The sequence below is a fragment of the Dermacentor albipictus genome, chromosome 3 (genome assembly GCF_038994185.2).
Source record: "Dermacentor albipictus isolate Rhodes 1998 colony chromosome 3, USDA_Dalb.pri_finalv2, whole genome shotgun sequence".
NCBI classification, from domain to species: domain Eukaryota; kingdom Metazoa; phylum Arthropoda; class Arachnida; order Ixodida; family Ixodidae; genus Dermacentor; species Dermacentor albipictus.
In genome coordinates this window covers 153,627,824-153,654,756 of record NC_091823.1, presented here as the reverse complement: position 1 = coordinate 153,654,756, position 26,933 = coordinate 153,627,824, and the positions used below count along the sequence as shown (strand labels likewise).

The 26,933-nt window shown below is 45.1% G+C and overlaps 1 protein-coding gene and 1 long non-coding RNA gene across 8 annotated transcripts in view; one reads left to right on the top strand and one right to left on the bottom strand.

The window, feature by feature from the left end:
• The window catches only part of LOC135920011 (uncharacterized), a 206,263-nt gene that overhangs the window by 34,702 nt on the left and 144,628 nt on the right, over nt 1–26,933 (top strand). The window lies entirely within an intron of this gene.
• LOC135920014 (uncharacterized) lies at nt 1,197–8,451 on the bottom strand. Its single transcript, XR_010570127.2, has 4 exons — nt 8,019–8,451; nt 6,922–7,026; nt 4,075–4,219; nt 1,197–1,298 (listed from the first exon to the last, which is right to left on the bottom strand). It is a non-coding gene; the product is annotated as an uncharacterized lncRNA (long non-coding RNA).

Here is a 26,933-nt window from a genome sequence, read left to right as displayed (position 1 = left end):
GGGCCAAGTACGCTCGGGACTCAGATCTCTTCCGAAGGCTCTGCAGAAGGCCTCGCCCAGCTATCGTCTGTTTAAGGCTGCCAATTTGTATCAATAACCTTTGTGAAGCGACTAGGCTAAGAGGTCTCGATAGAGACTCAGAAAGTACTACATTGTTAGGAGCAGTCTGCGGCACACCAAGAGCCCTACTTAGGCTCTTTCTGTGCAAAGCCTCAAGTCGTTCCAGCGGTGATAGTAAGGGGAAAATTAAAGGGAGCTGGTTAGATTATTTGACTCGTCACTAGTGCATGGTGCAGCCTAATCCTTGAAGAAGTGGTGATTTCCCCATTGCTCCCCTACTAGAAAATCCTATTTGTTTTCAAACGGGTTTCATCAAATAGGGTTATGGAACGGGACCCCGTTTGATCCTGTTCAGTCCTGACCTGTTTAAATCCCGTTTGTTCCTGTTTAAACCTGACCCGTTTAAATCCTGTTTAAACCTGACCCGTTTAAATCCTGTTTAATCCTGACCCGTTTAAATCCTGTTTAATCCTGACCCGTTTAATCCCGTCCTATCTAACCCAGACCTGTTTGCCCATGTTCAGACCTATTTTTTGCTACATTCATACCAGGTCCTTTCAGAATGGATTGATGTTGCTTAATATAATTTACTCTTTACACATATTTTGTGCACTTGTTTATTTGCGATCAGCATTGAAGAGAAGTAGATCTGCATTAGGTTCGCAACAAGAAGCCACTTTCATATGTAGGTTTGCCTGGTACATTGCTTGATACGAAGATGAACACAATTTTCGGCATAAATTGATTAGCACTACCAACACTGATGTGATACATTATGAACAAGTTTTGTATGACCCACAAGTACGTTCTCTATGTATGACCTACAAGAAAATGCACCCTGAAGAAGATTGTACCTCCTTTTCATATTTATACAAGTATGCAAATGTAATTCTTGCTAGTTTAGTATATGTTCGATTACTTGTACTCGTCTTAATGCAGTGCTTCTTGCTGTAATGGTTTGTACACAAATCCACAGTAAAGTGTAATTTTGTGGTGAAAAATGTCAGGCAAAGTATTGGCATGTACTTGTAAGTGAAAAAGACAAGTATACTTTACGTAGGTATTTCTGTACACCCACTTAAGCTTTCATTAAGCCTTAAGTCCTCCGGCCTAAATAAAAACATGTCATAAATGTCTCAAGCACTGTTTATTGTACCTTCTAACGGTATTTCGATGCATCCAGTCTGCCGAGAGAAGACCGCTGGAGTGGGTTGCTTGGGTGAGAGCGAGCAGGGCACCTGAAAAAGTAAAGCCAATAATTTATCTTGACTCATGCAACAGGTTAGCACATAGGCAAATTTGCCTATGTTCTCACAGATAAGAAAGGTTCAGCATTCCGGTCATAGAAGATAACGAATACATCTTATTGAAAAATATGTGGTTTCATGCACTGCCTATGTTTCAAGGGAACATGGATTACTGTGGGAGAATAAGCTGTCATAATTAGCAGGCGATTGAAGCAAGTCTTATAGGAAAAAGATGGACACATCGTTTGATTAACAATAATTACTAGTATTGAAGCAACAGAATACAAACATGAAATACCTTTAAAAACAACACCGACAGGTTGAGATAATAAATTATTCAGAAACTAAACCCGTCTGCCAGCAAAATACCGTAGTGTACTGGCTTTGACATTGCGCTGCTCAGGCAAAGGGCATGGGATTGAATCCCAGCCACAATGGCTGCATTTAGATGGCAGGGAAATGCCAAAACCCCTATGTAAGGTCTATTGGGTACACGTTAAAGGAGACTAGGGATCCCGCCAACTTGAAGTTATAAAAACCGGGGTAAATTTCGAGATAAGTAAACTCACAAAAGTAGAAGGCCCTGGCCATGCGAAGACCATATAAAGCCTTTTAAGGTAGGTGCCAGCAGCCGCTAAATTTCTTGCAAAAGCGAAATATAGCAGAAGCGGTATTTTTCCGTAGATCACTTTTGCAAGGTATTTTACAATTTGACACCCGACATGTTGGGCATCTACGGGCAACAGCAATTCTGGCACAGATCATAGCAAACACTGTTGCACCTAGGTATACATAGACACATAGGTATAGGTAGAGTCGCCGATTGATTTTCCGGACATGATTACTCGGTCTGCTTCACGGCACCGCCATTCTCCCCATGGACCATAATATATAACAACTTCCGAAAATTCGGACGCCTTGCAACCTCTCGTCTGATTTTTCGGACACTCCTTGAGCCAACTTGATCGAGAGCACCATGCACCGACTCTCACCGTGGCATGGTTCTACTTGCTGAACGCCATTTTTGTTTTAAACGAAGCCTCCTTGGTGCCCCACGAAGTGGCGCTACTACAAATCCCTGCTTATCATCATCGTTTCTGCCTGGTTTGTAGCTACAGCAGTTTCGGTCTCAGCTTAGTATGCGATGCCAAGACAATCCAGCAGCTGATTTGTTTGTTTCTTCGTGCACGACGCTGCAAGTAGGCCAGGTTTTTTGTTTGTGCAACTGATGTCGGCGTGACGATGTTTGACGAAGCAAGATGGGCCAATTCATTTCACTAATATTTAGAATAGCTACCTGTAAGCACCACCTACCTTTCAACATTTGCAAAGCAAAAAACCTCATCCTGAAAATCTGCACACGAAGACATCGGTAGCATCATCAGCGTGGGGCCTCAAGATAATTCGGCAAGCCAAGAGATTACTGACAGCACGAGTGCAATCATGCCAACAGGAAATCTGTGGCTGAATAATGCACCTTCTACCACTTGGCAGACAGTGCATTTTCGCAAGGCCCTAACTACGGCTGATCATGGTTAAGGAGTTCCCGAATGCACAACTCTATGCCATTTTCCCGCTGACTCTAGGGAAGCACCTCTGCACAGTTGCAAGAAAAAAAGCTAGATGCCCCAAGAGAAATGAGCCCACTCAAGCCATGGAAGTTATGTTTACCTTGTCTTCCTACAACTACTCTAAACCTAGGACTGCTGTTTTGCACAAGGGAACAAACGTCAACTTTGGTGCCTCGCCCAACACAAGTGGTCTGCGCCGTAGAAGGTGCCATCAGTCAGCCCACAGATGAGGCCCACACCAGTGCTGTCAGTGTGCTGTACAAATTGCAGAAGCACAGCCTACAAGCTTGTCTGCCTTAGTGTGATCGCAATAATGAACGAAAACCAACGAATCAAGTTAGTTTCGTGGTGAGAACAGTTGCCTCATGCTGGATTTTCCTACAATTCTTTCTAAGCACAGAGAATGCTTCGTTTGTTGTGTAGGCATGTAAATAATGAAAAGGCCTGCATTACTATCTCTGAAAAAAATAATGTAAGAAAGCACGTACAGTACACAGGTGCAGTGTCTATCACATACCATTTCGTGCAGTAGAGGCTACATTGGATAAACCGGCAAATGTATAAATGACTGGCAGCGTGACCAAGCAAACTTGATGTGTGGGTCAGTTAGCAGTGGTAGTGCACTACTCTCGGTGCACATGCACCTATGTTTAAAAGCTGCTTGATCGTGACAAAATAAAAAGACAAAAGCGCTGGAGAGATATCTGAAACTTTTCTTATATGTATGACGAGGAACCTAGCACTAGCTCCCCATGCAGAGAATTACTAGACAGTGAGACTGCTTCTTATCATTGTAAAACAAATGTCACACTCACCATGTGATGCATCCTTTTCGTTTCTGTGCGAACAATATGTATTCAGATCTATTCTCCCCCTTTCACCTTTTGCACAATATTACTGTGCGAGCTATAATACTGAACTGTTAGTAGCACTCTGTCCTGTTGCCTCCTTTCTTTCCTTGTGAATTGTGTGCTAAATACGGCTTTTTTGGTGAAAGAGTGCTAGTTTAACACATAAACTAGCACCGTGGCACTTTGCAATAAAGGACTGTTATAATTCTCTAAAAATATGTCCACGCAGAACAATGTCAAAAGAACACCTTATAGAAAGAACATGAGTGTATCTATCATAAAGACCAATCCTTGTCTTTTTTCCTTAACATAATTTTCAATACCGATATTGAAGTACAAGCTCACCATATTATATCACCTTGTCAATGAAGCAAGGCACAATGGCGCCCAACTGTCACGGGACCAACTTGGATGTGGAGATCAGCGCAGATCAGCAACATAGCATGGTCTGCTTACACTTCTTCTCCAGGTCCAGCCATACCTATAGCAGCTATAAAACAAGTGAGCTTAGAATAACCAGCGAAACAATATAAAAAGTGGCAGTGAACAAAGCAACTTTCGGTAGGCATAAATAGGATCGCATTGCTGACATTATGCACATAAGTAACTTCATTTTGAGCAACAAAGCATCCAATTTAAGAAACATTATATGTATGAGCTATCTATGTGAGAAAGATTAATCGAACGCCCTCTATTTGCTACAACCTTCCCCTTATGCATGGATGTCTCCCTGACTGAGTGAGCTGGGCTGATCCCAGGTATAGTGTAAGTAAAGGGTGTCACTTGGTGGGCCAATCTCGATACCATTGCATGACTTGTACAATAATTTTAATGTGTATTGTAATGCTGGCCATCCTGCAGGCACTGCAACATTATAGCACCCATAAGGCTAATGGTATTACCTGATAAGGTTAACTAATAAGTGTCCCCAGAAGCATAACTCGGCATGTATACTCGGAGGCCATTATTATAAGGGAAGCAATAGCAGAGGTGAAGCTCTATCCTGTGCCATATGCAAAATGGCCGAGCACGCCCAGCTTTTGGTTACATTCTCACTTGTGACCACTGCAACAGGCTGACTGACATGCGTAACCAGCAGTTTGTAGGACCACATTTTCATAACCTGCATTTTTTTTTACATCTGAAGAGATCAGCCTCAAGCTCCATGCTGCGCTGCACTCGAGAAGCATTATAAACTGGCAACATTTAAATGCTATGCTGCATGGTTTGTTGCATGCTTTAGGAATTTACTTATTTATTGTACACATAGCTCATAGTCTCCAGTTGGAGTATTGCATGAGGTGGCAAGAAAACAAATTCTGAACTAACAAGGAGAACATTCAACAAAAGAAGTCAGACCAAAGAAAAAAAAATAACATACTCTCATAATGGGACTATGTATCTGGCAGCTAGCTTATAAAAAAGACAATTAGGAATGTTTTACTACTGGTAGCGCTTTAGGGGATGGAATGTAGAATTCCAAGCATCATACACTTTTAAGCCACCTTTCGTGGTTGAAGTCCTATTCTCTGTACTATTATAGAAATGAATAGCCCCCTCCAAGATAAAACAAAGAAAACATGTAATGCACAGTAATGTAACACAATAATGTAATGCACAACAGTGAATACTTAGAAAAATGTAATTAAGAACATGGAGTCTATGTGGGCACAGATGTTAGATGTCTACATGAAAGCATAATAATAAAGGTGGGCAGAGCATTTATGCTATTGTCGGGCAACCTGCTGCAAGACATACAGGTAAAAGGATATGCATGCCTCACAACACAGTCCCTAAAAATATATGTCACAATACAGTGAGTAGGTATATCATGCTTATCTACAATAGCTCCTAATTATATTTATTTCAGAGGGGGCTACCTATGAACCTTGATCAAACTGAAGGTGGGCCAAATTCTAAATATACGATTCAAGTAGACAGAAAAGGGACGTTATGAATATGGCATCTACAGCAAAAGTGGTGTACATTATTGTTGTACATTATGTCATACCTGCCAACCTGTGAACATAATATTTTGTAAAAATGCTGCAGACACTAAATTCTTTGTTGGGGACATAACACACATTATTTTAAAGCTTGCTCTCAGCACCCCCATTGTTGCATACACACACACATTATTAATAAAGGGAAAATCGCACATCCACCCACTCGTAGCAATTGCTACAAAAGAAACCCGTACGGATTCCTCGAAAGGAAAGCCTCATAGTTGAAAAAAAGAAACCGTCCAGGTCCGGGACTCAAATCCGGGACCACCGTCTTTCCGGGACAGCCGCTTTACAATCTAAGATAACAAGGCGGCTAGCAGATGGCCGGGCGAATTCGAATTTGTCGACAACATGAAGCAAAGGCAAGGGTGTGACGTAATAGTTCTGCGGAAACGCGCAAGGTGTAGAGAGGTAATTAATAAAGGGGAAAAAAATATTACGTCAAACCCTTGCCTTTGCTTCGTGTTGTCAACTAATTCGACTTCGCCCTGCCATGTGCTAGCCACCTGGTTATCTCAGATGGTACAGTGGCTGCCTCGGAAAGGTGGTAGTCCCGGGTTCGAGTCCCGGACCAGGACGAATTTTTCTTCAACTATGCGGCTTTCCTTTTGAGGAACACATACGGGTTTCCTTTGTAGCAAATGCTACGATGTCTGATTTTCCGTTTAATAATTACTTCTCTCCACCTCGTGTGTTTGCGCAGAACTATTACGTCACACACACATTATCAACCATTATTTAACTTGTCGTGCAGCACAAAAAGCAGCAGCGAACTTGAAACCAGTAACTGACAACTTTGTTTTTTCTTTAGATTACAGAGCTTTTACAGCGTGTTTGCTGCTGCCGCTTTACGCTGCTTCATGAATTTATCTGACCAAACTTCCCTAAAGCAAGTGCCCCTCTGATGTTCTCGTTAGAGATATTGCATTGCTAATAATAAACCATTATAAGTACCATTACAATTAATTTTTACGTGCATTTTAACAATGTCATGCCCTTAATCTCTCAACAGCTTTAAAATATCTTAACCAACACAACTTCATTGTCTTTCTAAAGTGACATCCATAAAATTGTAAAATGAGCCCACATTTGTAAACCCACGGAAAATTCAGGAGAGTTTCCAAACATGGATGATACCAACAAAATCTGCAGCTCGTGTAAGTGGCAGCAACTGCTTTGCACACACCTTGTCACAGCATGCACATCAGGTACTTTGCCGTGCTGTTGAGGCTGCAGAAGTGCCGCAGGTGCATATCTGGAGGTGCCTCTGGTTCACAAAATCTTGCCATCCCTAAACAATAATAAATGCTTAATTTATTGTAATCTCTGCTGAAACTGCAAACTTGTGATATAAAAAGATCACGTCATATTTTGAAAAAAGTCTCATACAACCAGTTACATGAAGCTGCAACTGGTTGTGCAAATATCTGACCGTAACATCACAGGCGGTTAAATAACACGTAAATCGAACTGTAGCAAACATGAATCTACTATGAAAAGGTTCACACAAACGTACAGCTGTATAACGTGAAATGTGAATTGTACTATCAGAAAATTCCTTAGGACATGAAAAGCGTTCCAAAACCTAATTTGTTTATGCGGCGCAACAAAGCACTGCTCCCAAAGGACGATGCGCTCAAAATTTCAACAGACCACCTCTTTTTCTGGTGAGACAATACAGAAAAGAGAAAGATTTTTCGATTAAAAAGAAACATTGCTTTTGTAATTTCGGCTTCTCTGCAAGATCGGAACCCTTTACAAGTACACGAAAACACACAGGACACTAATACACGTCATCTGACGACACTCTATAAACAGACGAATTTCCATACAAGCTGAAAATCTGGCTATGCGTCCACGAAGAAATCGGGTGCTATCTCGCGCAGCTGTTAGCTGTGAAGACGACACATGGACGTACTACTTCTGGAAATGCCTATACCATTTCTCAATGAAAAATTATGTACACAAGCAGTAACTTTCTTTGCTCGAATTTTTGTGCCCATTTAGATCAAAGAACCACCCGCGCTAGCGTGCTTCATAGGTGAAAGTAAATAAACCACAGATAGAGCTGTTGGTAACATGAATACGTTTTAGGGCAATTTCCATGGAACTTTTTGCTAAATGTGCACTGCGACATGAAGAACAACCATTTGAAAAGCACATTTATAATTCTTGCTGCTTTACTCATTCGGATTCGGTTGTTGTACGGATCTTGCGATACGTACAAGAACGCACACTTCACGAACCATAGACAGGAAGAATGCGCGCAAGCGCCGGACTTACCTTTCTAGGCGTACTCGGAAAACGCTCCTTTTAGCGTCACAGGTGCCGCGGCATCGACTGCACCAACGGTCCTTCCGGCGCACACACTGTTGAATTGCGGATCAACTACAGGACGTAAGAGCACAATTTTCACCAAATTCTTCCGTACAGTGTGACACGATGCGAGAGTGCCAGAGGAGGAGATCCTTTTCGTGAGCCCGGAACAAAGAAAGTGGCGAAGGCTCATACCTTCGACATCGGCGCACCACACGAAGGATACTGCGGGCTACATTACGCGGTCCCAGGGGTTTTGTGATTCTCAATGAATACAAAATGCACCACAATTACTCTCGGCACAGCGTACACACGATTAAACAGCTGCATCGGACGGCGTCAATGCAGCGCGCACTCACATGTAGCTAAGGCTGAAGACGGCAAAATAATATCACCTGTAACTTTACCGGCGCTACCTGTGCTGCCATCTGTAGGCCGCCACCGAAAGCGACCGTGCTTTCGATGATCTCATGGATGGTGACGGCGTTGTATTTCGATGTTATGCGAGTCGTACAGCGTCTTGTACGACGTGTTTCAGCAACGTTGCTTTTAATGAAGAGGACGGCAATGTGTGTATACGCCGTATAGACGTCTCACCCACTTGAATAACACAACAGGAAATTTTCAGTCTGTCGTATTTTGGGACGTTGTGACTGTCGTTCTGTTCTCTGTTGTGTGACATCTTGTAGTCGAAAATTCTGTAGCTTCTGATCAATATATTTGATTAAAAATTGACAGACACCTCTTTAAGGATAAGAAAAATTATTAATACAAAAAAATGAAAGTAGAAAAAAAAGCTTTCGCACAGGATTTGAACTGCGGACCTCACGCTTCCGAGACAAGCATCTTACCACCGCACCACGCCGAACTTTTTTTTTTCTTTATTGCATGGGATTATCGTTACTGTCAAACCGCTACAGTTACATCACATATGATCATACAAGAGAAACAAATTCACAGAAAGTATACAGTCCAATGACAGTTCAAAATTCTGGCAAACAAACACAAGCGTCCAGGCGTGAAATCCATTCAGGGACGGGATCATATGTAAGCACCACACTCCGGACTTGAGCAGTCTCTTCACGGAAGATAGACCTTGTCGAGCGAGGTGGCTCGGCATGTCTGTCGATCATTCGACTTCTCCATAATGAATAAAGTCCTAATAACATAAACAAATCATATGGTGTATTACTGGCTGTCTTTTTGAAAGGAAGGAACCGGATACCATAACATGTGAGAGGAAAGTCTTTTTTGATAGTTCTTTTTAAAATGTCCTAAAAAAGAAATGCGTCACGACAAAGTATAAAGCAATGTTCTATTGTCTCGGGTTGATTGCAAAGCCTACAATTTCTATTCCAGGGTACATAGAGTCCTTTTTCCTGAAGCCACGTTTTAACTGGCAGTGTGGAGGTGTGCAGCTTAAAGAAAAACGTTTTTGCTGCTGGCGCAATGCACATTCTACGGACACGGCAAAGAACATCTTGACCAAATAGAGACAGATACGGCTTTCGGTACAGCGGTTCAGGGAAAAGGTTATCTATAAGTGCTGCATTTAGCGACGTGCGATTAACGGTAAACAAATATTCAAGGTTGAATCTGGCTTTTAAGAAAGAAATAGTGTCGACAAGTTCCTTTAAGAAGCCCCATAACGGTAGTTCTTGAGCAACGTTTGTCGTGACAAAAAGAAAAGGGAGGTGTGACGCAAGACGTGCTCGATTAACTGCGAGAAGGAATGGATGACGGACATTTTTAAGGTAAAATAAGCGCATGACCAATTGTCGCACAAACAAATGCACAAGACCCAGGCCTCCCTTTTCAAGCGGGAGAAAAAGGTTGTCCCTTCTCATGGCTTCCCATGATGAATGCCAAATAAAACATGCAAATATTCTATGAAATGCCTGGACATGGACACGTGAGCAGTGCAAGACCTGCAGAACATAAAGAAGCTTAGAAGCGAGAAATGTATTGCATGCCTTAGCTCTCACAAAAATGGAGAGATCACGTCCTTGCCAGGTTGTCACCTTTCTACGGATAGTGGTTATCGTGGACGACCAATGAGGTCCACTATTACGGAAGTTATCGAGAGGTACTCCAAGATATCGCAACGGAGACTGATTCCAATGAATATTCGCGAATACAGAGGGAGTGAGCGCCCACATGCCTAGCCAAAAGCCTCTACTTTTGTCAAAATTTACAGTAGCTCCTGCAGTCTCACAGAAACGCAGGGTAGCGTTTATTGCCTTGGTAATGCTTGGCTTATCGACGCAAAAGAAGGCAATGTCATCTGCATAAGCTAGCACTTTAATTTCCTCATCGGCATACATATATCCTTTAATGCTCGAGTCACAAAGCACGCTTAAGCAAAGCGGTTCTAAGTATATGGCGAAGAGTAACGGCGAGAGCGGACAACCTTGACGAACGGATGACTGTAGTTGTATTATATCTGAGAGGGTACGATTCACAATTAACTTTGTAGTGCAGTGTTTATAACAAAGTGTTATACCATTGTATAATACATCCCCTAACTGAAGATGTCGCAGTAGTTGGAATAAAAATTCGTGTTGAACCTTATCAAAGGCTTTGGCGAGGTCAATCTGGAGAAGAGCTACTTGATCCGTACTACCCCCAAGGCACTCAAGAACTGAACGTGCGATATGAACATTTGTCTGTATAGAGCGGCCTCGAATTCCGCATGTTTGATGATCACCTACTAATTTTGTAATGACTGTCTGCAATCTATTTGTCAGTATTTTTGCAAATATTTTGTAATCCACGTTACATAATGATATCGGCCTATAACCGTTTACTCTCTTTATTGTTTCATCATCAGTGCTTTTTGGTATTAAGGTTGTGTGGCCCTGATAGAAAGATGGAGGAAGCTCACCATATTGATAGGCTTCCTCGAAAAGTTGCTGCAGAAAAGGACACAGGAATTCCTGAAATTTTATATAAAATTCAGCACTAAGGCCATCGGGACCAGGCGTCTTGTTTCTCTGCAGCGTTTCAACGGCAAAATTAATTTCTTCTCGAGTTATTGGCCCATCAACGCTGAGTCGATCATCTTCTTCTAAGTGTGGCATAAGCGAAATAAACTGATCAGCGTTTTCTTCGTATCCATTCTGAGGCTTAACTGCAGCGAAAAGATCTTTATAGTGAGCTTCAAATAGGCTTATTATTTGGGGCGTGTCTGTGTATATAGACCCACCAGACTCAATTTCTAATATTTGCTTAGAAAGCGCGTATCGCTTCTCATCACCGAGAGCCCTTTTTGTGGGCTGTTCCTCTGTGAAGCGAGTTGTGCGTGAACGAACCATTGCTCCATTGTACACTTCCGCCTCATATTTCTGTACTTGTGCGCGAACTATGTTTATTTCATCGCTATACAACCCTGGTTCCTGGCTTTCGAAAGCGTGCAGCTTGTGAAGTAGATCATGAAGGTAATACTTTTCAGCTTTTTTTCTTTGAGACAGCTCACATGAAATGGCAATCGCCTCATTTTTTACTCTATTTTTGAACATTTCCCATCGAGCAAACAAAGGAAGCTGTTGACATTGTGTTATTTCTAGCCATAATTCTTTCACTTTGTTTACAAAACTTTCCTCTCGCAAAAGTTGTGTATTAAGTTCCCACAGTTCCCAGTTTGGAGCAAACCTGCGGAATTTTCGGGGACCCCATGAAACAGCTACTAAACAGTGGTCTGTGAAAAATACAGGCTTCACGACGTAGTTGTGAATGTTAGACCAGAGACTCGTCGAAACATACACACGATCAAGTCGAGCATGGGAGACGCCTTGAAAGTGCGTGAACCGCACCCAAGATGGGGTGTAGGCGCCCACGTCTATTAGATTGTGATCTTCCGTTAACTGATGCAGGGAAGCAGCACTTGCATCATAACGATTAGTTAGGTATGAGTGGTCTCTGGAATGACAAACACAGTTGAAGTCTCCCAACAGTACCAAATCTCTGTCAGTATCTAGGAGCGGAGCAAGTGAGAGGAAGAAAGCCTTCCTCTCACTCACTTTTGAGGGAGCATAAACGCAAATGAATCGCCAATTACGGGAATGAAAAGAGAGGTCACAGCATATAAGGCGGCCTTCCCCATCAACACGCAGCGACAATGAAGAATGATTTAACTGCTTTTTGACTAACGAAAAGCATCCAGCGGAAGCACCACATGCTTGGCTAATACACACCTCGTAATCAGGTTGAAAAGTTTGCAGCGCAAGGTTGACATCACCAGCGGACGATATCTTTGTCTCTTGCACTGCACCAACATCAACTTCATGCTGCCTAAGCACGTGTAGTAACTGCCGCTGACGCCTTATATTCCTCAGCCCACGTACGTTGAGTGTCGCTACACATAAAGGGAGGGTGAAGGCGGTAGCCATTTTGCTCACCTAAAGCTTTTGTATTGAATTGCCCTTGGCCACAGGTAAATCTGTGGGCTTGCTCCCTTTGGGCTTCTTTGTGCCACTCTCCTGACTACGCTGATATAACCGGCGGGGCACATTATCACCAGGAGAGGGAGTTTGCTGAGCACTAGGAGACACTTTCTCGGGCGCCGGTAGTGCACATTCTGTTGCTTCGTCATTGCATGGTGCCGGACGTTTCCTGGCCTTGCTGATGTCCATCGCCTCTTCCTCTTCTTCCTTGTCATCAGGGGGCTTTTCTTTAAGGCTTGCTAGGCCAGGTGGGCAAACTGAGTCATCCTCGCCGGAAGCTTCGCTAGTCTTACTTGAGCTGTTATGACTGGTTGGCATTGGCTTCAAGGTCTCCTGGTCCTCGTCCCTAATGCCACCTGTAGTCTCTCCGGTGGCATCTACTACCTCTGTAGAATCCATGAGGTGGTCCAGTTGTGGCTCGTCTGCGCTATATTGCCCAGAACGAAGCTTATTGGCGTAGGTGGACACGCAGGCGTCCGCTGAGTGACCAAATCGATGGCACTGTAAGCATCTCGGTGTTCTGCATTGTCGTCGAACGTGTCCCACGCGCTTGCAACGAAGGCACAGAGGAGGCCTACCGGGGATAAGTACGAGGCACTGGTGTCCATAAATGGACATAATGTGCGGTATTGAGGTTACGGTGATAGTGTCCTTGAGCACCAAGGAAACCTCCCGGTTTGTTGTCACCCACTGTTCCATGCCAGTGCATCTCCATGCTTCTCTCTCCACCGACTTCACCTGACCATAGGCCTGGAACGCTTCCTCAACGCGTCGTGGAAGCCATAGTAATTTAAGCTTGATGTTTTTAGTCTCCGGATCTATCACCATGCACTTCAGCCCTTTGACACGGAGCTCACCACAGGCGACGAGGGTCTGTTTTGCCGCACTACTAGCGCAAGTAACCATCCATACATGGCTCATTTGATACTGTCCGACACCTACAATATCTGAAGTATTCACTATCTCAAGCAGAGCGTCTCGGAAGTCGGGAGCACGGTATGGTCTGCCACTCAAGTCCGCATGAAGGAAAACAGAATTCAAAACATCGTTACCGGTTGGTAGACGCGGGAGGACAACTTTGTAGCTTGCATCTTCATTCAAAAACGGGGTCGACGATCCTCGGCCTGGGGCCGATACGCTGTTTCCAGCAGAGAGCATTTTAGAGCACAGCCGTTCCACACGGCTTCTTCTTCTTCTTCCTCTTCTTCCATTTTTCTGTCTATAAATAAAAATAAATCTGTCTCTGGGTTGCTGTTTACATTTACATTTTAAAAGCCAAGATGCGCTTTCACTTCACCGCGTCAACTGCCGCATCTCTATATGCGCAAAAGTGTTGTTACCATCGACAGGTACATCGTGGAATGCTAGAACATCAATTTTGCTGTAACGATATCCATATTTAATAAGAAATTCAGAAATAGACAACGGTGACCGGGGACACTGCAGGTTGTTACTGCTAATTTCGACAGTTGTCTCTTGCTCTTTACAGTTTTGAGCTCGCATATAATTCGTGCGTTCAATGCAAAATAGCTACATAAACACTCGTGGGTGAGTCTTGATCCGGACAGTATACTGGCTTCTCACGGCAGCGCTGTACCAGATTAATGAGACCCGAGCGAGAAAGCTTTTCACGCATGTGGAACAATCCAAAACTTCTTTTCCGCTGCGCATAAGCTTGTGCAATATTTCTGGGATAATTAACTAATGTGTCAGTGTAACCGCACATGTAAGTCCACAGGACTGTGTGCCCCATCTTACCAAATAAAATAAAGCGGATACGCAGCCATTCCCGCAGATGGTATGATTTTGATCAGCGGCCGATTTTGAGGAGGCCGGTAGCGCCTTGCTGGTGCCGCGTCGTCACGGCACAATTATACAATTGGCCACGTCGACTTTAATACCGGTGTCGGTGCTATCAGTATTGCCGGCTAGAGAGAAGCACGATTGAATACCGCGCAAGAGAAAAGTACAGTGTACACCACCGATGCGAAGCTGACATTTTAAAGGGCCGCGACGGAAAGTGCTTCTGTTGCGACTTCAGAACTCTTGGCCGTCGCGACCGAATGTTTCTGTTGCGACGTCAGAATTGCTGTCGAGGACCGGGAATCGGTTTGAAATTCGCAGCTAGCATATCGCAGTTTGGTCTGTGAATGTTCCGAGGTGTTCACGCAATTTCTGCAGAGCTTGAAAATGGCCCAATTTAGCACTAGGGGTTAAATTGTCAGGATGTCGAACAATAAAAAAGCTCCTCCCCAGTTATATTCAAGCATTCAACTGGTATGCATGATGCCATCTAGTATAGTTGCCAGAAAGCTCCAGATTAAACCAGCTTTCGTGACAAACAGGCGACCCTATATGGTGCCACTGCGTCCAGTATAAGCCAGTTTAGTTGCAAACAGGGCCCCTGTTAAGACTCATTTCTGCGTGAACTGGTCATGCCTATACCTGCTTGCATGCCAAACGGGACCCCGTTCATACCTGTTCGTGCGTGAACTGGTCCTGTTTATACCTCTTTGGATGCCAAACGGGACCCCGTTCAGACCTGTTCGTGTGTAAACTGGTCCAGTTTATACCTGTTTGCATGCCAAACGGGACCCCGTTCAAACCTGTTCATGTGTAAACTGGTCCAGTTTATACCTGTTTGCATGCCAAACGGGACCCCGTTCAAACCTGTTCATGTGTAAACTGGTCCTGTTTATACCTATTTGTTGCTAAACAGGTCCCTGTTAGAACCAGTTTAAACCTGTATAACCCAGTTTGAATTTAAATAGGATTTTCCAATAGGGTCACTTGCAACTCTACGGATCATATTGAGACGTGGAGATAGTGATGTCACAATAGAGTCCACAGCTCATCGCCACTCTAGATGGTAGTCAATAATGACGCCCAAGAAGCGCTTGAGCTTCCATTGACGAAGGCAAGATTGATCAAGGTCTATCTTCAGCCGCGCATATCGTCTTCCTTTACCTGTAAACATGATCAAACCAGATATTTTTACCGAGAGATTCAACCCAACACCTTGAAGGTAAATTTGAACTGAAAGTAATGCCTGTCGAGCTATCAGAGCTAAACGCTTGTGCTGATGTCTGCTTAACCAAATGGAAATGTCGTCCGCATATATCAACATATTGTTATGCCTGCAATGTTTTTGCACTTCAGCGGGAAGACCAGCCATTACAACATTAAACAGCGTCGGGAAAAGAACACTTCCCTGAGGTACACCTCGCGACACCGCCCTTTCGGTGCTTATGGTACTTCCTAACCACACTTGAATTTTACGATCACTGATAAGTGAGTGAATGAATCGCAGAAGATAGCCCTGTACGCCTATGGCCTGCAAGCTATATAGTATTGAGCTCTGAATGACACTATCATAAGCCTTTGATACATCTAGGAAAATCACTAATTTTGAGAGGCCGAAAGCTCTTTGATGGTCGATGTGGTTTATCAAGTCCAAGACACTTTCTTGCGCGATTAAGCCTGTGTGGAATCCAGTCATGCATGTTGGCAGAGCCCTTCTGTCTTCGAGCCACCATGATAAACGCTTACTTGCCACCTTCTCCATGAGCTTAGCCACACACGACGTCAGTGATACAGGACAAATACGAGACCAAGTCTGTCATTCCTTTCCCGGGCTTCAGCGCTGGGACAACACAACCCACCTTCCATGAAAGAGAAACGTCGCCAGTCTCCCATAGTCGATTGAGATATCTTAGGAGCATCTTCCGGTGTTCTAACCGTAGGTTCTGCATCATCTGATTGGTAATGCCGTCAGGACCTGGTGCACATCGACGCCGCAGGTTGTTGAGTGCTGTCTGTAGCACTCGAAGTGTGAACGGGGTGTCCATAACAGACGTAAATGTTGCAGGTAGAGCACATCGATGAATTCCTTAGCTTTTACGTAAGAAAAGCATCTGCAAATTCCTCTGCCAAGTATGCGAGGGTTTGCTGCTTGAGCAGTGCAAGCGCTTCGAAAGGCTTACTAGGACGAGAATCACGAGCAAGGGTACCAATGACTCGCCCAATTCTCGTCATCGGTGAAAAAACAGTCAAGCTAGCGCAAAGCACGCCCACTGCGACCTACAGAGTTCATTCATATGTTGTCGAATGGCAGAGTTAAACTTCTTGAAGGTCGTCTTCAAGGATATGTCTTTCCTTCTTCCGCAGCGGTTGTCGCTCTGTGCTTCTGCGCGCTGCGCAAAGGTTCCTGAGTTTTAAATCCGGAGTCGGAAAATGATTAGGCAACTTGACCGTTATGGTAGCAGCCATCTTACCATAAATCATTCTGTGTATCACATCTCCAGAAACACTTGCAAGTTGCTCCCTGTATTTGTCCCAAATAACAACATGGCTCATTTTAGCGCCGTGCATATTGAAGTCGGCAGTAAACACTAAAACAGGATAGTGATCACTTCCCATGCGCTCAGGTGCAGTTGACCACTTCACACGGACGTCAGGTGAGTGCAAGGTTAGGTCTATAGATGTGGCTGAGGCTGGAGGCCGGAAGAAAGTGGGACTTTGGAAAGTGGGATGAAAGTGGGCCATGCACAGGTCCAAACTGTCGATAACTTCTGCAAGTTTGCGGCCGCGGGAGTATGTGTTCCTGACACCCGAGACAGAGTGATGGGCGTTGAAGTCACCGCAGATAATTTGGGGCGCTGGGCCATGGTCACAAAGCTGAGCTGCTGGAAAAAGAAATCCATTGCTACATTCTTCCGCGGAGACACGTGTAGGGATGCAACAGAAAGAGTTCGGAAGCCGAGCCGTATCCTCACAGCTGCTACCTCAATACTATCGGTGCAAAGATTGGTGACGTCCACAGCCACATGAGGAATCTCTCTTCGTATGTTAAGGGCGGCACTTCCTGCGGGAAATGACTTTATGTTGCAATTATTGTATGCGACATATCCAGTCAAAGATCTCCTCCTTGCTAGGCCAGCCTCCGAGAGGGCCAATACTGGAACACAAGTATCTTTCGAAAATAATTTCAGTTCTGCTAATCGACGTATAGACCCAGCGCAGTTCCATTGCATAATAAACGGCATTTTTGGGTGATTTTTAGTTGCATGAGGTTGAAGAAAACTAGCCATATTATAAGGTAAAGTTCGCTGTGAAGGCGGTAATCATGAACTGAAAGGAAAGAACGAGCTCTAGAAAGTTCTTCAAGGTGCCAGTCTGCATCGTTTGAACATATGAAAGAAGGACTTCATACAAAACTCGCAGAAGGTCGGACATATCCTGATTTTTCAGCTTCTTATTTTGCTGGACGCACTGCCTCACAACTTCAACAAAAGATGCGGACTGGGACGCACGCTTGGCCGCTGCAGCTGGTTTCTTCGTCTCTTGAGGCAAGGGAATGTCCACCTTGTCTTCGAGACTGGCTGTAATCTGGTCGCTGAGGAACTTAAAGACTTTTGACTGAAGCAGATCGAACAACCGACTCAACCACAGAGCACATTGCCGTCTTGCTAGGGTCAGGTCGCTCACTCACGTCGCTTGTTACCACGCCACGAACTTCCGACTCTAACGCAGGGAACTTGTCACTTCCAGGTATCGGCTTCTCAGTAGGTTGTGGTTTGGGACGACTAATGAAGGACACTGGACGGTGTAAGGCACTTACACGGAAGGGGCAGCTACCAAAACTCGCTGGATGGTCACCCCCGCAATAAGCACAAGCAAAATCTGCGTTGCAGGCTTTGTAATCGTGGGCGCCACCCCATGGTTTGCAACGTTGATCTTTGATGCAAACTTTGGCTACATGCCCAAAGCGTTGCCACCTAAAGCATCGGGGAGGAGTTTCAATGAATTCTTTGACTGCATGCTTGGTAAAGCCGAGGTCAATATTTTCTGGGTGCTCGGTGTTTGGAGCAAACGTTAGCACAACAGAGTTAGTAGGCTTCGCTGCCCATTCTTTTCCTTGAGCATCCACCCTGCGCTTCATACGTTTCACGTGCAAAACACCTTGCGGTTTCAAGTAGTCAAGAAGGTCGCTTTCCGAATAGCATACTGGTACTCCCCTAATAACACATGTGTTAGTCATGTAGGAGTGGGACAACCGGGCTTTAACTCTTATGTCACCAATCTGAGAGCACCGGAGAAGAATGTCAACTTGCTATTCCGTTGCGGTATCTAGATGAAGAGCACCTTGCGTTGTGAAGCGACTGCGAATCGGAGCAGATCCCAGCAGTACTTTAATGGCTTCGAAGAGGCTGATAGGATTCCGCTCTCTCAAATCAACACCTTGCTCTGTTGGTAAAACTACCACTGGGATTCCAACCGTTCTTTGCTTCCGATGACTCACCACCTTGAAGCCGTCGCTGTCCACTTCCGCCATATCAGGCACTTCCTCGTCAAGGTGGACGATAGTTGAGCCGTCCCCACTGAGCGATGATGACGCACTGGACTGCTGATCGTCCCTGATGACTGGCAGCTCCACGCCTTGCGAGGTGATAGCCGCCTCCGCCACGCTGGCTTCCTTCGGATGGCGCTGTCACTTTAAAGATGCCAGCGCCGGAGCAGCCGCACCCTTTCCATAGGGACAGTATCGCCTTAAAGATGCGGCCGTCTTCCAAGGATATAAATAACTCACTCAATGAAAAACAAAACATAGGGAAAATTACACAGCTGAAGTGACAACAGATCGAACAGCGTCATCGTCTACTTCTCTCTCCCGAAGGACTGCTCCGTGGTCGCACGTAGGCCTCTTCTTCGCGCGTACTCTTCCGCACCGTGCGCCGTCTATCGCAAAACTTTGCTTGGGTGATAGTTCACTTACCGCGGGAAGAAGGCACCTCAGGCCGCAGTCAATGAATGTAAACGCAGAGTCAGAAGTGACATTCTACGTCCCCGCCTGCGCGCTGTCGTAGAGATGGGCGGCCAGTTTCTTCAATAAACCACGGCGATTACTCAAGCCACAGCGAGAATATGTATTTCTGCTTATAAACTCCACACGGCTCGCAAATGGGTGGGTGTGTCGTACGAGTCTTCAGTGCGTTCTTGCGGTAGAATGACAATGCGTGCATATTTTTCGTGTCGCCAGACGTCTAGCTCGCAAGTCCGTCTTAGAGCCCCATGAAGCCCAAGCAGAGAAAACCAAGTAGAAAGGAGCGATAAAGGTGATCATCTTTAAAAACAGGCAAGAAGTCGGATGTGGCCTGTACCTGCGGTTGACGAGAACAGTTGATTGGGCTGATAAAGCGTGTTTATTTTCATAACAGCCGGTATAAGCGGCCGATTTGACCTCAGGGCCTAATTTCTGAAATTCATGATGAACTTCTTTCAACATGGCTTCGGCAACGGTAGTGCAATGAGGCATAGCGATAACATCCTTTTGTTTAGTATTTCTGCGGAGCGCGCGCGTCCGACCAACCAGGTTGCGCGCAGTGTGGCGTGGTTTTGCGAGAAATGTAAACAGGAGACGAGAATCAACACGGCAAGCTGGGCGAGTTGGTGATTGAACATATTCATATAGGTATGCGGCGCAACCCGGACGAAGGACGAGCGAAAGTACACCATACGAGCTTAGACTAACAACAGTGGTTAGTCGGCGCTCATATTGTGTACTTCCTCTCGTCCTTCGTCCGGGTTGCGCTGCCCACCCATAGGAGAGGAGAGCTGGCCCGATATGACTGGGAAGCAACGCCAACTTCCGGCTTCACTTAGCTTCACAACAATGACGCCCGGGCACCTCCTCAGTTTTATTTCCTGCATGCCTCCCGCCGAGTGCTCCTCCAAATGTCACGTGACAAATGTCGTTGCCAACGTGCTTTTGAAAACGCTGTCCGCTTCCGGCTTGCCGCGACTCCGCACTTCTCGGCTGACCGCTGTTGCTGCCCTGCCAGAGCGTGCTCGTGCGAAGCGTGCTGCTATAGACTCCGAGTAGTGCGCACGTGTAGGAAGGCCCGCCAATATAATGGATCCGTACGGTGACACGTCGTGCCCAAGCACCTCCACTGGAGTTGAACAGCCGCTGTCGCCACCTTCCCCACATCGTGGAGACGATATGGGTTGCTACTTTCTGGTGTTTTCGCCCACTGGTCGTCAGCCAGTTCCGCGCTAATTTCATCATCAACGCAGGTGCGCATGAGGTCATAGCGTGACCGGTAAAATGCAGAGCAGGACGTTTGCTGCAGAGTGGTGACAGAAGTTGTTGCTAAAGGAAACGACGAGTGCATTACATAGCACCCAGTCTTCCCCAGCACATGTTTGAGTCCTGGTGTCCTCGAGGTGGCGTACTACGCAAGACGGGAGATCGGCACGCAAATAGGAGTTACACAAGTGAGCGAAATATGTGTTCATACACTGTTACTAGGCTAACTCATTGAAACAGCTGACATCCGCTCAAGCGCGGCATTGAGCAGGATGTCATCGTGAGGTGTGCTTTGTCGCGTCGTTCATTTCTTTTTCCACTCGGCGCTCTTGCAGCCAAGCACCGCTCATAGATGTCCTCATTCTAGCCATTGCAAAACACAGTCGAATTCTGTACGCGATGCTAATCAAGCCACTAGGCACGACTGTGTTCGAAGGCGAGCCATTTGGCACTCGCGGGCCGTAGCTACCAATTCGCAAGTCCGCACAAGTCAGCACAACGACAAGGAAGAGCAGGGAGGGCTCTTACCGGGTAGCAGACTAGCAGGAAGTCGTAGGCTTTTGTTTGATAAATCGACACCATCTGCTTGCGATGACGTCACCAGATGAACCTTGGGGACGTCACGACGAGCGTTGAGGATACTGGAAAAGCCCGGAGCGGAACACGGGGTGCGTTCTTGTATTTTGTGGCGCGCCTGAAGAACTTGGCGCTGCCGGCTTTGGCATCGTTGATGGTGGCGGCATTCTGAACTGCACGCGAGTGTTTACTTGAAACGGCTAAAAATATATCGGAGGTGCTTTAGGGGCCCTTTAACAGAATCAGCAGTATGGTCTACGCTGCTGAAAAAATAAAATCGCTAAGCGCAGAAGCCATTTTTCATCATGTGTAGACGCTCACCTTCAGCATATAAAGGCTGCCCTCTCATCCCATAACATTTGAAGATGAATACCATTATAAAATCCCGAGGAACATCTTTAACCATACTTCGCAGCTATCGAAGAATTTAATTTATTCGCTATTCTCTCGCTACCCTCGACATATATGCATTATGCGGCTGCTGCGAAGTCGTCCTGCAAGCGCAACGAGATCCCCGCGCTACACGTGCTCAGCGTGACCTTCTTATGAAATTACAAGTGTATATTGCTCATGATTGCGCATAAGGGGTTCCTTTAAATAAATTCTCAGATTTTACGCGACAAAACCACGATTTAATTATGAGTGACGCCACCGTGCGGGACTCCGCAAATTTGGATCACACCAAGCCAGTTAGGTCACGTAGAGTCACGTAGAGTTAACTTGCATTAACTCTACGTAAACGCGTTTCACCACCACAGAAATGTGGTCGCTATGGCCGGGATTTTCTCCCGTGACCTCGCGCTTATCAGCCCCACACCATAGCCACTAAGCAACCAGGGTGGCTAAGCGGTTCTTGCTCCTATCCGTATTCTTACGCCAAACGCAACAGCAAGCACCAGCCATAAAGCACACGTCTGTCCTCGAAGGAAGCCCCAAATTATCTGTGTGTGGTTACCAAACGTGAACTGTAGTTCGTGTTGTAAAATTAGATCTTTTACCTGACTTACATTATGCAACACATCCTTTTATAGGCGTCTACACGCTACAAGCTGAACGTGTTAAAGCCTTCGTTGGGCTACAGAAGAAACTTTTCGTCGTTGAAATGAAAGCAATGGCCATTGATTCCTTGGTGATCGCCTTCAATACAACTTTTCCTTGAATCCATCTTCAGTACATTATAAGCAGCAGCAGAGCATTCTCTCATGTCATAGTGTATTAGGGAGTTCCTAGGGTAGCAATGCTTTCTTTGTCTATTTGCGTGATTCTTGCTATGGTATTTTATGTACTATGTGTCCCTTAATTGATCATTGTATGATATATGCAAACTTTATGGTGCAACGGCATGTCATGTAACGCACTTCGTATTTACGATTCTTGCGTGATTTATGGTTAAGGTAAGTTGCCATCTGATGATATTTACAGCGCCACGTCGACAAACTAACTTCATTGTGCAATCCATCACTAATAAGTATGAATAATTATAGGCGAGCAACCATAGAACTCATTTGCTGCCAGGAAAATTCCTTCAGGCTAGTATACCTGTACTGTTTCTTTTATACATATTGGGGCGTTCCTCTCACTTGTTTATCTCACCATACCTAACAGCCTGCTAGCTTTACATTGGGTTCGCTTCGCCGTGCTTTGTGTTCCTCTTAACAGTGAGAGTAAATAAGTTGCTTGCAAAATTTTAATTAACTCGGAGCTTGAATATGCATCTCTAATAGAAATTCTCAGTCAATTACCATGACAAATCGTTTGGGATATTAACAAATCAACGCAGCTCGTCTTATACTTCAGTGAACAATTAGGCTTAGTTTTGTAGCTTTACGTGCAGGAACCACGATCTGATTACCAGGCATGCCATAGTTAAAGACTGTGGAATCATTTTGACAACCTGGGGTTGTTTCATGTGCACTTAATGCAAGGTACATAGGTGGTTTTGCACTTTGCCCCTATTGGATTGTGACCGCACCGGCCGGCATTACATCCCGCGACTTCGTTCTTAGCCTCCACGACGGATACCATGTTATTCTTTCCTTTTACATTGGGCAAGGCGGTATCTGACGCAAAGGCAGCTCTCTCTACAAAGAATTGCAGATAGCTACTCTCTTCGTTCTTTCATAAGCGTACGTATTGCACCATGCAGTCTAAGATGTCTTTTTGCTGCTTACCACACACTCACATCTGCCAGAATTCAAAACTCTTGAAAAAGCACTGTGCATGATATAGTATGAGCAATTAAATTTGTTTAAATATTCACACCTGCATAAGCAGCCACCTTATCAAGTACTTATTATTCCTTATCATGCCTGTCTGAGCAGCGTTGTTGAATCAAACATATGACGCAATGAATGCTGTCCACATTCAAGTATCGGAAAGCTGTTTGCTTTACAATTGTGCCCTCCCCTTTCGCTTGATGTTAGGATTGTTTGTTAGATTTTGGATATGCATGCCCCCCTTATGGCATAGCCTTCGGAAGTTCAAGAGTTCAAGTAAATCTGAGTTCAAAAGCTTTTTGTTTTACCTGTGGCTGCCATCCTAAACCGACTGCCACTACTCGCACTTCAACTCCTCGCATTGTGTTAGCAGCAGAATGGCATAGCGACATTGGCAGGCGAATAAATCTAGGAAGAATTTTGTTCTCGACAGCCTTTTTTTCTTGCATGTATGTAGGTGAAAATTGCAGTGAATGAGTGTGTCAGCGTAAAAAAGAAAATGTACTCGTGGCACTTTATTTATTAAACTGAATGTTGTTTATTCTTCAAATGAAGGAATTTCTTTACAAATCGGACGGTGAAGCGTTCTTGCAAGTAGCATGCTAATTCACTACTTATTAAAGGGAAAATGAGACATCTTCACAAATGCAGCTAATTGCTACAAAGGAAGCCCCTACGGGTTCAACGAAAGAAAGGTCTCGCAGTTGAAAAAAAAAAAATCGTCCTGGTCTAGGACTTACCCCTGCCATCTGCTAGCTGCTTTGTTAATTCAGGAGGTAGAGCGGCTGCTCGGGAGAAGCAGTGGTCCCTGGTCTGTGTCCCGAACAAAGATGAATTTTTCTTCAACAGTGGCTATTCTGTTTTGGGAAACTTTCCTTTGTAGCAATTCGCTAGGTTTGAGTGGATGTATAATTTTTTATTTAATGATTATTTCTCTCCACTTGACGGGTTCCCGCAAAGCTATTATGTAATAATTTACTACTTCGAAAGATGTTAATGTGAGGTAATATGATTATATTGGTTTACGCACTAATTAAGGGTATCACACACTTCATAGCAGCGATATTTCTGCATGCTTGATTAGCTGTGGACGTGCAAGAACTATTTATACTGATGGGATGCAATCGTTCAGAGAAATTGACGTAACTGGCTGATTTGAGTGCACAGTTTCAATTTGCTTTATTTTAATGTCCCGTCTTCTACCGTTTCATCTACAGAAGAACAGGCGGTTTGCCTGCTTTTCAAATTGTTGCACGAGTTTGAATTGACGTTGCCGAAGAAAGAATTGTCACAGTGACACTATGGGAAGTCAGTGATGTTATACACCTGTGCAGTTAATTACGGGTCGTATAATGGCTAATACGGATGCAGTAGAGATACAAAGGATACGAAGAATACAAAGTGCAGATAACACACGCAAAAAAAAAAGAATTCCCCATCGGAGAAGAGATTCAACGTAACCTGCATGAAATATTCAAAAACAAATTGACGACGCTGTCTGCTGAAGCCACGGAGTTAAATGTACTATCGTATGAAATTCATTACGACAACCTCCACGTTGGGCATTTCAAATTTAATAAATAGGTGAAGTAAGACAATCTGTCAAGATGCATCGGAAAACTTATGCGCAACAGGAAAACGGACAGGACAGGTGTGCAACTAAGGGCTCGCGCGTTCACAGCACCTTTGACACTTCGGGTAAGTTGCTGTCTTATTCGCCCTTGCCGATGTTGCAATTATTTAAGCTCCTCCGTAAGCGGCATTTTGTATGCTACTCACCAGTAAAGAAAATTATGACGGCCTCAAAAGGCCTTTTGTCTCCTGATGATAAAACACATCGCAGTATTGCAACTCACAAAAGTGTGTAGTAAGTACTACACCTACAGCATACGACGACGAAGTTTGTTTTGTGTGGAACGCTGCTTTCTTGTCTCTGCGAGTTTCAAGCTACTTTGTGGGAGACGCCTCTCCCTTAACTACGGCGATGGACGTGGAGTTACCTGGAGGGGAGCCGGGTCCTTCCACGTGATCAGCGGCCACACCGAGCAAGCGGTCTTTGTCACCTGAGTGACACCGACAGTGATGTGATCTATTCAGCGACCAGTGCTGAGACCTCGGATGACAGTGACTTCGTTCCCGTAGCAAATCACGAAGCAAAGAGAACACTCGTCAGGACATCTCCTTCCACAAGTAAGACAACTGTGGTCCCGACGCTAAATTCATCGGTCCACACAATTTTATTTTTGCCTGTGGCTGCAAGCGAAAATCTAAACCGGCTCAACCACCAAACTACATCTGTGTCGCTCGAGACCCTTGTTCCGGTCAGATCAAATATGTGAGGATCAACTCCCGTGAGAACATTCTCGCTATATATGTCAAACACCGCAGTGCTAGACGTTCTGAGTAATGTTAAGGTGCTGGATAGCGTCAACGTATGCTGCTTAAACAAGACGATGATGACTCTACTGCCGGTGTGGTCTATGGCGTAGATAATTCCATAGGCGATGCTGAACTGCATATACTCATCAAGTCAGCGACAGAGAGAATTGCAGTATTGCAAGCTCGTCGCCTGGGGAATTCGCAGTGTGTGAAGCTAACTTTTAAAGGAGACAGCCTACGTCACACGTCAAGGTCGGGCACTTCCGACACGTAGTACGGCCTTTCTGCCAAAGCCGCTTCAGTGCCGGAAGCGTCAAAGGATAGGGACATTAGTGCAGTTTGCACAAATGCTGCCGTGTGTTCACGATGCTCTGGGTCGTACCGCTCCAACGCCTGCCATGCAGAAAACAAAACGTGCGCCAATTGTCAAGGCTCTCACGGTGCATCTTCAAAGAATTGCCCACATGTGAAAAATGAGCTGAAGATCTTGAGGCAAACGGTCAGGGATCATTCGTGAGACAGGGAGGCTGCCGATAGGGTGCGACGTCGGCGTTGACATCCGGGAGACGTAGGAAACCCACTGCTATTGCTAAGGATACGCCGTGTACACTGACAGTCCACGAGCTTCCGCAGACAACTAGCAATACTAGCAACGAGGTACCTAAGCAGAAAGTTTCCAATATCATTGCCACATGCGAGGAGTGGCCACCGTTTCCACGGCTAGACTAACTAGTGGAGAAACAAGGTGCAGCACGCTCGCAAACTTATGCTTCACCTTCTGACAGCAGCCCAGATGCCGACAAACAAGTCCTCACCAAGATACGGGCCCTTATGAACACGCTACGAGTACTACTGACTGCCATACACACTCCGGTGGCTCAAGGTGCACTTCAAATGGTGAATACCCTGAATCCGGTACTGTCCGGTCTTGAGAAGCACCATTGCTGCTCCTTAGCACTCGTTCCTTAAAAAAGTTGAAAACCAGGAAGCGGAGTCGAAGTAGAGAACGTCTTGTTTATTCGACGCTTGCAAACAACTAAAAAATGTAGGCGAGCGCTCGGGTCCACGCTCGTTTCTAACTTCTACTTCTCTTCTTTTTCGGAGCATAATATTTAACAGCTCCAGGCCGAACAATTTGCGTGTGCTTGTTCCTTTTCAAGACGGAGCTTGTCCAGCAGAT